Source organism: Homalodisca vitripennis, chromosome 2 (assembly GCF_021130785.1).
Source record: "Homalodisca vitripennis isolate AUS2020 chromosome 2, UT_GWSS_2.1, whole genome shotgun sequence".
In the NCBI taxonomy this organism is placed as follows: Eukaryota; Metazoa; Arthropoda; class Insecta; order Hemiptera; family Cicadellidae; genus Homalodisca; species Homalodisca vitripennis.
Window position 1 is genome coordinate 5,168,854 of NC_060208.1, and position 12,307 is coordinate 5,181,160.

Here is a 12,307-nt window from a genome sequence, read left to right on the forward strand (position 1 = left end):
TGTCTCTTTGACCTTCAAGTCCATCCACTATCAAGTCAACTAGACGCACGACTGAGTATAATGTTGACTTTCTACTTCGGAATCCGAACTGATTTATTGATAGCACTTTGTGACTCTCCAAAAAAATCACGATCCGAATTAAGAAGGCCTTTTCAAAAACTTTGCTGAAAGACGGCTAGATCGGAATCAGACTGTAATTTTGAACGGAACACGGGTCGCCTTTTTTGAAAACTGGGGTAACTTTGGCCGTTTTGAGAGAGGAGGGAAAAGTTCCAGAGCGAAAAGAGATATTAATTAGGTGTTCGAGTAGCTTCAACAAGTGATTTGAGCACTGTTTTAGAAGCTACGTTGACACATAATTCAAATCATTCGACTTTTTTGGATGGAAAATCTCTTATTACTGTGACAAAATGTCCTTCTGTGAAGTACTGATACACCGGAAAATGTTAAGTTGAACACGTTTTCCATTTCATTGTTCCTCAAATGAACATGGGGAATTTGTACGGATGCTCTATCACCGCCAGTGGAACTGTAATCAGTTCTGTATGGACATGTTGTGAGCATCTTAAACGGTACACACACATTTCACTTGTTTTATGTATTAAAACATAACAATGTTTTCTTATTGATTAAAATTGTGTTTTATATAATGTGTCTTGATTAAAACAATTAAGTAAATAAAATAGAAATAAAAATAGTTGTAAATAAATAGATGGGATGGAAAGGTGACTGTGTAACCCTGAACTCATTAGGAATGCAAAGATTAAAATTATTCGAGAGTGACCAAGCTTACAGTAATACGTAGGTTCATTCATTTCAGGCTGAAGGCTGTAGATACCGCATCCAAGCTATGTCCTCGGGCGGATTGTGTCGTGTGTAGATGAAGTGGGGCTGGCATTTAAGTGTTCCTGCGTAGCATTCTACATACATTTTATTAAAACAAATGCTGTTTATCATTGTATTTTTACATTGTATTACCAGTAGTTTATTGGAATGTAAATACACATTTTTATTTCACCTAATTTGTATCTTAACAAATGAAAATTTGTTACACAGATGGAGAAATCGAGACCGTGCGAAAAAATTATGTTCGAAAATGGTTTCAATGTCGGATACCTGGCATAATTTTTCTAATAAAGCTGTGAAGTTTGAAACTGTTGTACAAGTCTTCCTATATCGCTTGTCCATCTATAGAACTAGACCTTGCCCTATTAAACGGAACGTTGGGACCCACAAGCGTAAGGTTAGTTTGACAACTCAGTTTGAACTGTCCGACTCTAGCGCGGCTGGCGGCAGCTGGCCACGACCTGAGACTGTGTAACCTGCACGCGATCTCGAACTAGCAGGTGGTAATTGTACAACAACGGTGATTATAAGGGCCGTGATTTCAGTTATCTTTGATTGGGGCTGTTTGCGAAGTCGAGCTATAATTCATCCTATAGCTGTAATAATGTTAATTTTACAAAGCTAGGGACAGGTTGTAGCAAATGCTCAATGTATATTCCCATTGCATATAGTTTTTCTTCTCGATAGATTTAGTTTCAAAAAACAAGTATTGAATGAAAATATAAATAAACACGAACACTTTAACTTTGAACCCTCGTTACTTCCCAAATAGCAACAATGTCAGTTTTAGCCAGAGTAACAGTATCTTTCTTATTTTTAAATAGTTGTATTATTATTAGTGCACTTTTGTTTACAAATACGGAACCGTGGGAAAAGTGCAAAGTAAAGCTGTATAACTATTTTCGTTTCAAAAATTGCGTATAAAAATTTAATACATTCTGGTGATTATAAAATAGTATTAAAAACTATTGGTTCTCCAGAAAAAAGTATGTAGTGATTTTACAAAATAATCTGATTAAAAAAGTAGTTTTATCCAATAAAACCAAATCAAGATTAAATTTTGCATATTTGTTTCTTCTTTTTTATAACATATTTAGCCATATCTAAATATCCAAATACAGCATTTGGTTTGTTCGAATTTTAAAGTGATACCCGTATCCTTCTGTTTCGGACTCCCACTGTCAAACCCGAGTGTTACTGAGAACTGAGAGGACGGTTTATTAGTCGTACAACTCTCGGTTGTTTGTTTATGTATTTGTTTAAGTGATACCCGTATCCTTCTGTTTCGGACTCCCACTGTCAAACCCGAGTGTTACTGAGAACTGAGAGGACGGTTTATTAGTCGTACAACTCTCGGTTGTTTGTTTATGTATTTGTTTAAGTGATAACCCGTATCCTTCTGTTTCGGACTCCCACTGTCAAACCCGAGTGTTACTGAGAAGTGAGAGGACGGTTTATTAGTCATACAACTCTCGGTTGTTTGTTTATGTATTTGTTTAAGTGATACCCGTATCCTTCTGTTTCGGACTTCCACTGTCAAACCCGAGTGTTACTGAGAAGTGAGAGGACGGTTTATTAGTCATACAACTCTCGGTTGTTTGTTTATGTATTTGTTTAAGTGATACCCGTATCCTTCTGTTTCGGACTCCCACTGTCAAACCCGAGTGTTACTGAGAACTGAGAGGACGGTTTATTAGTCATACAACTCTCGGTTGTTTGTTTATGTATTTGTTTAAGTGATACCCGTATCCTTCTGTTTCGGACTCCCACTGTCAAACCCGAGTGTTACTGAGAACTGTAAGAGGACGGTTTATTAGTCATACAACTCTCGGTTGTTTGTTTATGTATTTGTTTAAGTGATACCCGTATCCTTCTGTTTCGGACTTCCACTGTCAAACCCGAGTGTTACTGAGAACCTGAGAGGACGGTTTATTAGTCGTACAATCTCTCGGTTGTTTGTTTATGTATTTCGTTTAAGTGATACCCGTATCCTTCAGTTTCGGACTCCCACTGTCAAACCCGAGTGTTACTGAGAACTGAGAGGACGGTTTATTAGTCGTACAACTCTCGGTTGTTTGTTTATGTATTTGTTTAAGTGATACCCGTATCCTTCTGTTTCGGACTCCCACTGTCAAACCCGAGTGTTACTGAGAACTGAGAGGACGGTTTATTAGTCGTACAACTCTCGGTTGTTTGTTTATGTATTTGTTTAAGTGATAACCCGTATCCTTCTGTTTCGGACTCCCACTGTCAAACCCGAGTGTTACTGAGAAGTGAGAGGACGGTTTATTAGTCATACAACTCTCGGTTGTTTGTTTATGTATTTGTTTAAGTGATACCCGTATCCTTCTGTTTCGGACTTCCACTGTCAAACCCGAGTGTTACTGAGAAGTGAGAGGACGGTTTATTAGTCATACAACTCTCGGTTGTTTGTTTATGTATTTGTTTAAGTGATACCCGTATCCTTCTGTTTCGGACTCCCACTGTCAAACCCGAGTGTTACTGAGAACTGAGAGGACGGTTTATTAGTCATACAACTCTCGGTTGTTTGTTTATGTATTTGTTTAAGTGATACCCGTATCCTTCTGTTTCGGACTCCCACTGTCAAACCCGAGTGTTACTGAGAACTGAGAGGACGGTTTATTAGTCGTACAATTCTCGGTTGTTTGTTTATGTATTTGTTTAAGTGATACCCGTATCCTTCTGTTTCGGACTTCCACTGTCAAACCCGAGTGTTACTGAGAACCGAGAGGACGGTTTATTAGTCGTACATCTCTCGGTTGTTTGTTTATGTATTTGTTTAAGTGATACCCGTATCCTTCTGTTTCGGACTCCCACTGTCAAACCCGAGTGTTACTGAGAACTGAGAGGACGGTTTATTAGTCGTACAACTCTCGGTTGTTTGTTTATGTATTTGTTTAAGTGATACCCGTATCCTTCTGTTTCGGACTCCCACTGTCAAACCCGAGTGTTACTGAGAACTGAGAGGACGGTTTATTAGTCGTACAACTCTCGGTTGTTTGTTTATGTATTTGTTTAAGTGATACCCGTATCCTTCTGTTTCGGACTCCCACTGTCAAACCCGAGTGTTACTGAGAACTGAGAGGACGGTTTATTAGTCGTACAACTCTCGGTTGTTTGTTTATGTATTTGTTTAAGTGATACCCGTATCCTTCTGTTTCGGACTCCCACTGTCAAACCCGAGTGTTACTGAGAACTGAGAGGACGGTTTATTAGTCGTACAACTCTCGGTTGTTTGTTTATGTATTTGTTTAAGTGATACCCGTATCCTTCTGTTTCGGACTCCCACTGTCAAACCCGAGTGTTACTGAGAACTGAGAGGACGGTTTATTAGTCGTACAACTCTCGGTTGTTTGTTTATGTATTTGTTTAAGTGATACCCGTATCCTTCTGTTTCGGACTCCCACTGTCAAACCCGAGTGTTACTGAGAACTGAGAGGACGGTTTATTAGTCGTACAACTCTCGGTTGTTTGTTTATGTATTTGTTTAAGTGATACCCGTATCCTTCTGTTTCGGACTCCCACTGTCAAACCCGAGTGTTACTGAGAACTGAGAGGACGGTTTATTAGTCGTACAACTCTCGGTTGTTTGTTTATGTATTTGTTTAAGTGATACCCGTATCCTTCTGTTTCGGACTCCCACTGTCAAACCCGAGTGTTACTGAGAACTGAGAGGACGGTTTATTAGTCGTACAACTCTCGGTTGTTTGTTTATGTATTTGTTTAAGTGATACCCGTATCCTTCTGTTTCGGACTCCCACTGTCAAACCCGAGTGTTACTGAGAACCGAGAGGACGGTTTATTAGTCGTACAACTCTCGGTTGTTTGTTTATGTATTTGTTTATTTAGTTTGCAGAGCCTTTGATTGAAGGTAAAACGTTTAATCTCGGAAATCCAATATCACCGTAACCAAGGTTTTGAAATGGATGCTTGTTTTGATGGCTCGGGGCGCTTGCGGTGCTGGACTCCTGGTCGTCAGTGTACACTTGAGTACATGTGTATATTACCTTTCAGATATATGTTTATTGACGGTACAGGACCGTTTTATTATCTTCAACATTGATTCAGTTATCAACTCATACCATTCATTGAATTATTTGCTATGTTTCTTCTTCGTGTCCAATGAACTTGATATGCTCGTACATCTTCCCTCTTAAGGTATAAATTAATTTTGTTTTTGTTTGTATATTTTAAGTCTGATGTAAGAATGTGGATAGATTGTTTTAGAGTAATAAAACTTTAAATACATATTTTAATAATTTGACTTGTAATACTGATTCTATTTTTATTTGTTTTTGTTTCTTTATGAAATACAATGGCACTTTGGTAATTCGAAACTCGAGGGACTAGACAAAAATTTAATTATGCAGACTTAATATTATATTATTATTATTATATAATTTATTATATTTATTATTATAATTGCAGAATTACAAGTCTACTCTGTTAAAACTTTCTTGTGCGGTTTTGTAAAAAGCTGTGGTTATAAATTCACGCTTTCCACGTGAAAGGTCTGAAAATGACGTTCAAAGTGCAATCGCAAAGAGTAACACGCACTGACACAAATTTAAATTCATAAAGTTTGTTTTTTATTATTTAGTGTAAGGGTTTTCGACAAAGAATTGGATGCATAAATTAATTTCCATGTAGGTTTCTATTTCCAAGTCATTTTTGACTTAGATCTTAGACAGAGATCAGCGTATTGAACAAGATGTCCACTTTGAATAGTTTTGTTCAAATTGTTATCATAAATCAAAAAGAGAACATTTAATATCAAGAGTGTGTTATAGTGTTGCAGTATTAGTACCGTGCCGATATACTGTAGGCTCGTATCTCCCAACCATTGTCCGGGTAGACCCCCAGTCGTGTCGTTGGTAGAACTGTCACGCTCCTCGCTTCCTGCCAGTGTCCTCACTCGAGAAGGCTACAGCGATACACGGTAGCCGACAATTACATTGCTTCACTACTTGGCAACACAAACCACTTGGTATTCGTCTATGGAAAACACTCGTGAATACCGAAAATCTTATACATCAAATATGTTCTTAAAGTATCATTAGCTGTAGTAGTCATTATTATTCCGATGCGAATTTCCAAACCGAAAGTATGTTATGAGCTGTGTTAAGACGAGGGAATGAAAGAGGCACACTTAAAGAAATCGATTTAGTTCTAAAATTAAAAGCGATACTTGGAAGAGATATTTCGTCCGTAGTGTAGTTTGCGTTCAAAGTTTCTGACAGTTTTCCTCGAAAGGACGCTAGTGATTTATTTTCTAAAGATGTTGTGTCCATTGAACATCCGCCAATTCCCTGTCAAAGAGGTCGTGTTTCGAATTGGGGAATGGCCACTTCTACTATTGGAGTATCTTCACCGCATGACTGATCTCACTAGTTGTGAAACAGGAACAGTGAGGTTATACAGTATACAGTACAGTCGACGTGAAAAACGATGATTAATTGTAAAATGGCATATAACCATATGAGCGTGTGCTTTGGCGATTTACTTATTACGTTAAGGAATAGATGATTAAATTAACTTTAGAGAAACAATGTGTGTACCATGGTTCCTTCTTCAAGTTTCTTTCTTGCTTATGTTCTATTGTATTTTATAGTAAGAGACACATACAGGGTGTAAACTAAGTCCTGACACGTTTTGATATATTCCAAACGGATTGAGATATCTATTTAAAACCTTCACCGTTCACCATACTTACTTTTTTAGATTTTTTAATGATACAAAAATTCCCTCCCTCTCCTTTTCAAGTACGTGGGTGGGTAACTGCAATCCCCGTCATGTGACATAATAGAAACACAATGACATGAAGAACATCTCTACTACGTTCCTAGCAGTAGTTATGGGCAAATAACCTCTTACATTTTAGGCTTTCACTTCCTCACTTGTCCTTTCAGTTGCATTTGAGCAGTTGGTCGCTTAAGTTTTCTACAAAATATTTGAATAGAGTTTACTTTATCGTTGTTCCTAAAACAACGACTTAAATAAAGCAGAATATCAGTTGGTAACGACGTTTATTCAATAACACTTCGAGCCTCAAACTTAAGGGGTTATTTGCCCATAACTTGCTAGGAACGTAGAGATGGTGTACTCATGTCATTGTGTTTATATTAAAGATACCATTAAAATTATATGTCACAAGAAAGGGAGTTGCAATTTGAAAATCTAAAGTTACCCTTCCCCCGCATCCTCCTTTGAAAGGAGGGGGAATTTTATATCATTCAAAAAATTATTAGAATAATTATGGCGAAGGTTGTACATCGATATCTTAATCCGTTTGAAATATACCCAGGCGTATCAGGACTTACTTTACACCCTGTACATGCAAGCCTACTGCTGTTTATTGCACCTACCTGTATATATTATAGTGAAGGTTGTACATCGATATCTTAATCCGTTTGAAATATACCCAGGCGTATCAGGACTTACTTTACACCCTGTACATGCAAGCCTACTGCTGTTTATTGCACCTACCTGTATATATTATAGTGAAGGTTGTACATCGATATCTTAATCCGTTTGAAATATACCCAGGCGTATCAGGACTTACTTTACACCCTGTACATGCAAGCCTACTGCTGTTTATTGCACCTACCTGTATATATTATAGTGAAGGTTGTACATCGATATCTCAATCCGTTTGAAATATACCCAGGCGTATCAGGACTTACTTTACACCCTGTACATGCAAGCCTACTGCTGTTTATTGCACCTACCTGTATATATTATAGTGAAGGTTGTACATCGATATCTTAATCCGTTTGAAATATACCCAGGCGTACCAGGACTTACTTTACACCCTGTACATGCAAGCCTACTGCTGTTTATTGCACCTACCTGTATATATTATAGTGAAGGTTGTACATCGATATCTTAATCCGTTTGAAATATACCCAGGCGTATCAGGACTTACTTTACACCCTGTACATGCAAGCCTACTGCTGTTTATTGCACCTACCTGTATATATTATAGTGAAGGTTGTACATCGATATCTTAATCCGTTTGAAATATACCCAGGCGTACCAGGACTTAATTTACTCCCTGTACATGCAAGCCTACTGCTGTTTATTGCACCTACCTGTATATATTATAGTGAAATTTTGCATGAGTTTAAAAGATAGTTTCGTACGACAAAACTAGTATTAAAATTATTGATTGACATCTCTTTCCATTTGTAATTAATAATAAATCTAAATGGCCAGGCTTGCAACATGTCTCCTACTATAGTACTAAAAACAACTAAACACTGTTCTTTGTTTTCAGGTAAGGATGGAGGCAAAATATGGAAGTACTTTAGTGTAGAAGTCTCAAATTTGGTAAGCTTCTTATTCAAAATGAAATAAAAATTTATACACTGTATTCAACCTAGTGTTTTCGAATAATGACACTTTTTTATTCGTGTTTTAAAACACGTTCAGGGAGAACAATCAAATAATTTATGACGTATATGTTCATGATCTTCAACTTTTGGAAATTGTATTTTTATTTTCGTCGAAAACGTGGTTGGGCTTAGATCAAGTACATATATGTTCCTTGGTGAGTCCAGTGAGATCATAAGAGCTGTTCTACGGATTTAACTGGATTCCGAACCACTGAGGTGTACATTCAACTCTTGTCCTGAAACTGGCGGGCAGTGACTGATGGAATGCCAATGTGGCTGCTGCCGCTGCCGGCTGAATACTTTCCTGTTTTCGCCGCACCAAAAATACTTCCGCTGACGCACAAACCGCGCTGACGTGTCCCTTGCTGCCGCCTACGGCTGCCCGCCAGTGGGCGGAGTCGCTTGCACCTTGCTACACCAGACGCTGTGTACAGGTGCCGACAAATAGTTGTACCCTCGTAACTACTGGAGGGCTAATTGTGTACGAGACGAGACGTTTACTACACGCGGGAACAGCTGATCTAAAACTGTTTTATTTCTTTGTAACTTATATGTTATTTTTTTTTAATGCCCGATTTTCAACGTTAGAAATTAGTTTCAAGTTAATTTTAATTTTGTTTCGGACAACAAAGGCACGTTAACAAGTATGGCGGTTTCCGTGCCTTAACCACGTTTAACCGCGGACCCCCAGAGAAATAAAGTCCAGTTCTTATACCGAACCGTTGTGCTAAGAGACAGCTTACCTTGATTAAATAAAGTAGACGCCGCGTCGCCTCCTTCCAGAAATTGCCGTTTCGGATGTGGTTTCAGTTTTGCATCGGACTCCATTGTAAATTTGAATGCGGAACTTAAAGGTTATTATTAATGTTGGTTAATTTGAAAGAAAACTAGGATTTCGGACATTTTCATCGTTATACTGTATGCACACTCCGTTTCGAGGATTGGAGTCCACCCCCTTCTTCAGGTGTAAACAACAACCCTGTAACTATCGTAAAATTCTCAAATAGCAATCAGTGTCAGTGTCGTGGGTTTGTTAGCCCAGCACACATAAGTAAGTTATTGAACGTTTCACTATGGCGGCCATTTACATTTATTTACGAAATGTTCCTGTGCTAAGATGGCGTTTAGTGTACAGTTAAGATTATCTTGTATCCCTAATTTATCATAACTTCGATTGTTCTACTGTATCAAGGTAACGATTGTTCAAAAATGTTAAATGATTTTAAAGTACTAAAACAGTTTTAGCTGCTAAATCAAATTTTAGTTCAGATCTCGTTAACGTTTGAACATTATTCTATGGACTTTAAACATACATTTACAGTTTTAAATAATAAGTAAACCCAGTAAAAAATATAGTTGTAGTTTATAGTTGTAAAAAATTGAGGGCCAATTAGCATTGTACAAGATCACTATTAGTTTTACGTAGGATCTGTACATAAGCGTCCTCTACACAAGAATGAAATCAATCATGGATTTAAGCGGGCTTCTATATTATGTTAGCTTTACACGCTTAAACCAACCAGATACGTAAATAATAACAATGAGCTTGTGACGCACAACAAGATAAAGAGATTTACAATGGTCACGTGTTACGAGCGTGTAATTGACGCGCCTTATCCTCGGTCCAGAAGTGTCCGAGTGATTATAGATTACAAGTCGGACAGTGGTACATTACAAAAGTATATTTAACTAATGCCTAAGTTTCCGGAAAGCAATTATTAGCCTACATTTTAAACCGAAACAACTAATTTGTCACGTCGGTTTGGTCAGCTATGACACCTGTTTAAGGAATGATATTACAGGATGTGACACGACGTTTGTATAAGTATGGCCAACAAATCGTGTGGTAGCTGCCTCGCACGTCTTCAGATGCCTTTCTTTCGACTGCGCTGGAAATAGGTTCCATTCAGATAATGTGTCAATTGTTTGGGTGCTGCTCAGTTTGTCAGGCAGCATTGTTCACGTCATACCTGTTGGCACCGAGTCGTGTCATTTATTTCCGTCTCGGCACTTCCCTCCCTCGTCTGTCGGCTGTCAGTCAGCTGGTGGACAGACGGTCCGGCCCGTCCTCGGTCCGCCGTCCCATATCTAACAGTGTCAGGCAGCATTGTTCACGTCATACCTGTTGGCACCGAGTCGTGTCATTTATTTCCGTCTCGGCACATCCCTCCCTCGTCTGTCGGCTGTCAGTCAGCTGGTGGACAGACGGTCCGGGCCGTCCTCGGTCCGCCGTCCCATATCTAACAGTGTCAGGCAGCATTGTTCACGTCATATCTGTTGGCACCGAGTCGTGTCATTTATTTCCGTCTCGGCACATCCCTCCCTCGTCTGTCGGCTGTCAGTCAGCTGGTGGACAGACGGTCCGGGCCGTCCTCGGTCCGCCGTCCCATATCTAACAGTGTCAGGCAGCATTGTTCACGTCATACCTGTTGGCACCGAGTCGTGTCATTTATTTCCGTCTCGGCACATCCCTCCCTCGTCTGTCGGCTGTCAGTCAGCTGGTGGACAGACGGTCCGGCCCGTCCTCGGTCCGCCGTCCCATATCTAACAGTGTCAGGTCGCGCCTCGTGGCTCGAATCGGGATTAAAATCCAAGGCCGTAAAGGACACGACGTGCGTCCCCACAAGGTTTTTTTATTTCCGGTAAATCGGCTTCCGCTTCGCTTCATCGTGACGTCGGACAATTTCCTCCGTGAGTCCTATCACTAACTTTGTAAATTGTGGTCCGATGACTGTTTTTGTTTCACTACTACATTGTAGGTTGGTAAGAACAGAAGAGAGGAGTTTTCGTACACGAGTCCAAGATGAGAAATCTGGGTTTGATTATTGCGATAACAACCCAAAGGTTGTCCTAAGTTGTCGAGACATGGTAATGTAGTTGCTCAAGATACAAATACTTATTTTTATGTAAATCTATCCAAATCGATCAGCTGACAAGACACTTTTTTAATGTGGTTCTATTACCGTAGGAAACACAACAAGATGAAGCAAATCGAGCTGATTTTGTGTTCTCGAATCTCACAAGAAACGCCATGCCTTTTTCTCGTGATCTGATCGCTAACCAAACAGATGAAGCAAATCCAGCTGATTTTGTGTTCTCGAATCTCATAAGAAAACGCCATGCCTTTTTCTCGTGATCTGATTGCTAACCAAACAGATGAGGCAAATCCAGCTGATTTTGTGTTCTCGAATCTCACAAGAAACGCCATGCCTTTTTCTCGTGATCTGATTGCTAACCAAACAGATGAGGCAAATCCAGCTGATTTTGTGTTCTCGAATCTCACAAGAAACGCCATGCCTTTTTCTCGTGATCTGATTGCTAACCAAACAGATGAGGCAAATCCAGCTGTTTTTGTGTTCTCGAATCTCACAAGAAACGCCATGCCTTTTTCTCGTGATCTGATCGCTAACCAAACAGATGCAGCAAATCCAGCTGTTTTTGCGTTCTCGAATTTCACAAGGAACGGCATGCCTTTTTCTAGCGATCTGATTGCTAACCATACAGATGAAAAAAATCGTTTTGTCTTGTGCTCTCAAGTCTGACATGGAACAGTACGTATTTTCCCTTCTTTTCATTGACTGATTGCGTTTCAAACAGACTTAGAAAATCCAGCTAATTATGTAACCTTTTGTTCTCGGATCTCACATGATACTGTTACGTCTTGTCCTCGTGATCTGATTGGCTTATCGCTATCCAAACTGATTAAGCAATCACAACGGATTCTTTAATCTTGTTTTCTTAATCAATACTACAAGGAATATAACAGGTAATGTATTTAAGTTATTTGGTCATTCCTGTTTTGTACAACGCATGCCAAGAAATTAACAAACACACATGCTCACATAAGTAATATTTTGTCGTATTATTTACTCATACATTTTTTATTCAATTACATTTGATTTAATGATGTTAAAATTCTCTGTGCTTATCATATGTAAATTATATATAAGTCTATTTAAATGCTAACAACCTACTTTAGTGACGTAAGCATGTTATCAGTTTGGGAATAAGCCATATAGGATAATTTCGAGAAGGGATCGTTATCA

The 12,307-nt window shown here is 38.9% G+C and overlaps 1 protein-coding gene across 2 annotated transcripts in view; it reads left to right on the forward strand.

Annotated features, from left to right (window-relative positions):
• The window catches only part of LOC124353481 (tyrosine-protein kinase Src64B), a 151,192-nt gene that overhangs the window by 25,199 nt on the left and 113,686 nt on the right, over positions 1–12,307 (forward strand). The window contains exon 2 of one of the 2 annotated variants that reach the window (XM_046803324.1): positions 8,144–8,196. The exons of the other annotated variant lie outside the window; for it this stretch is intronic. The gene's annotated coding sequence lies outside the window, so the exon portion shown is untranslated. The remainder of the gene's footprint in view (positions 1–8,143; positions 8,197–12,307) is intronic. 2 annotated transcript variants of the gene reach the window in all.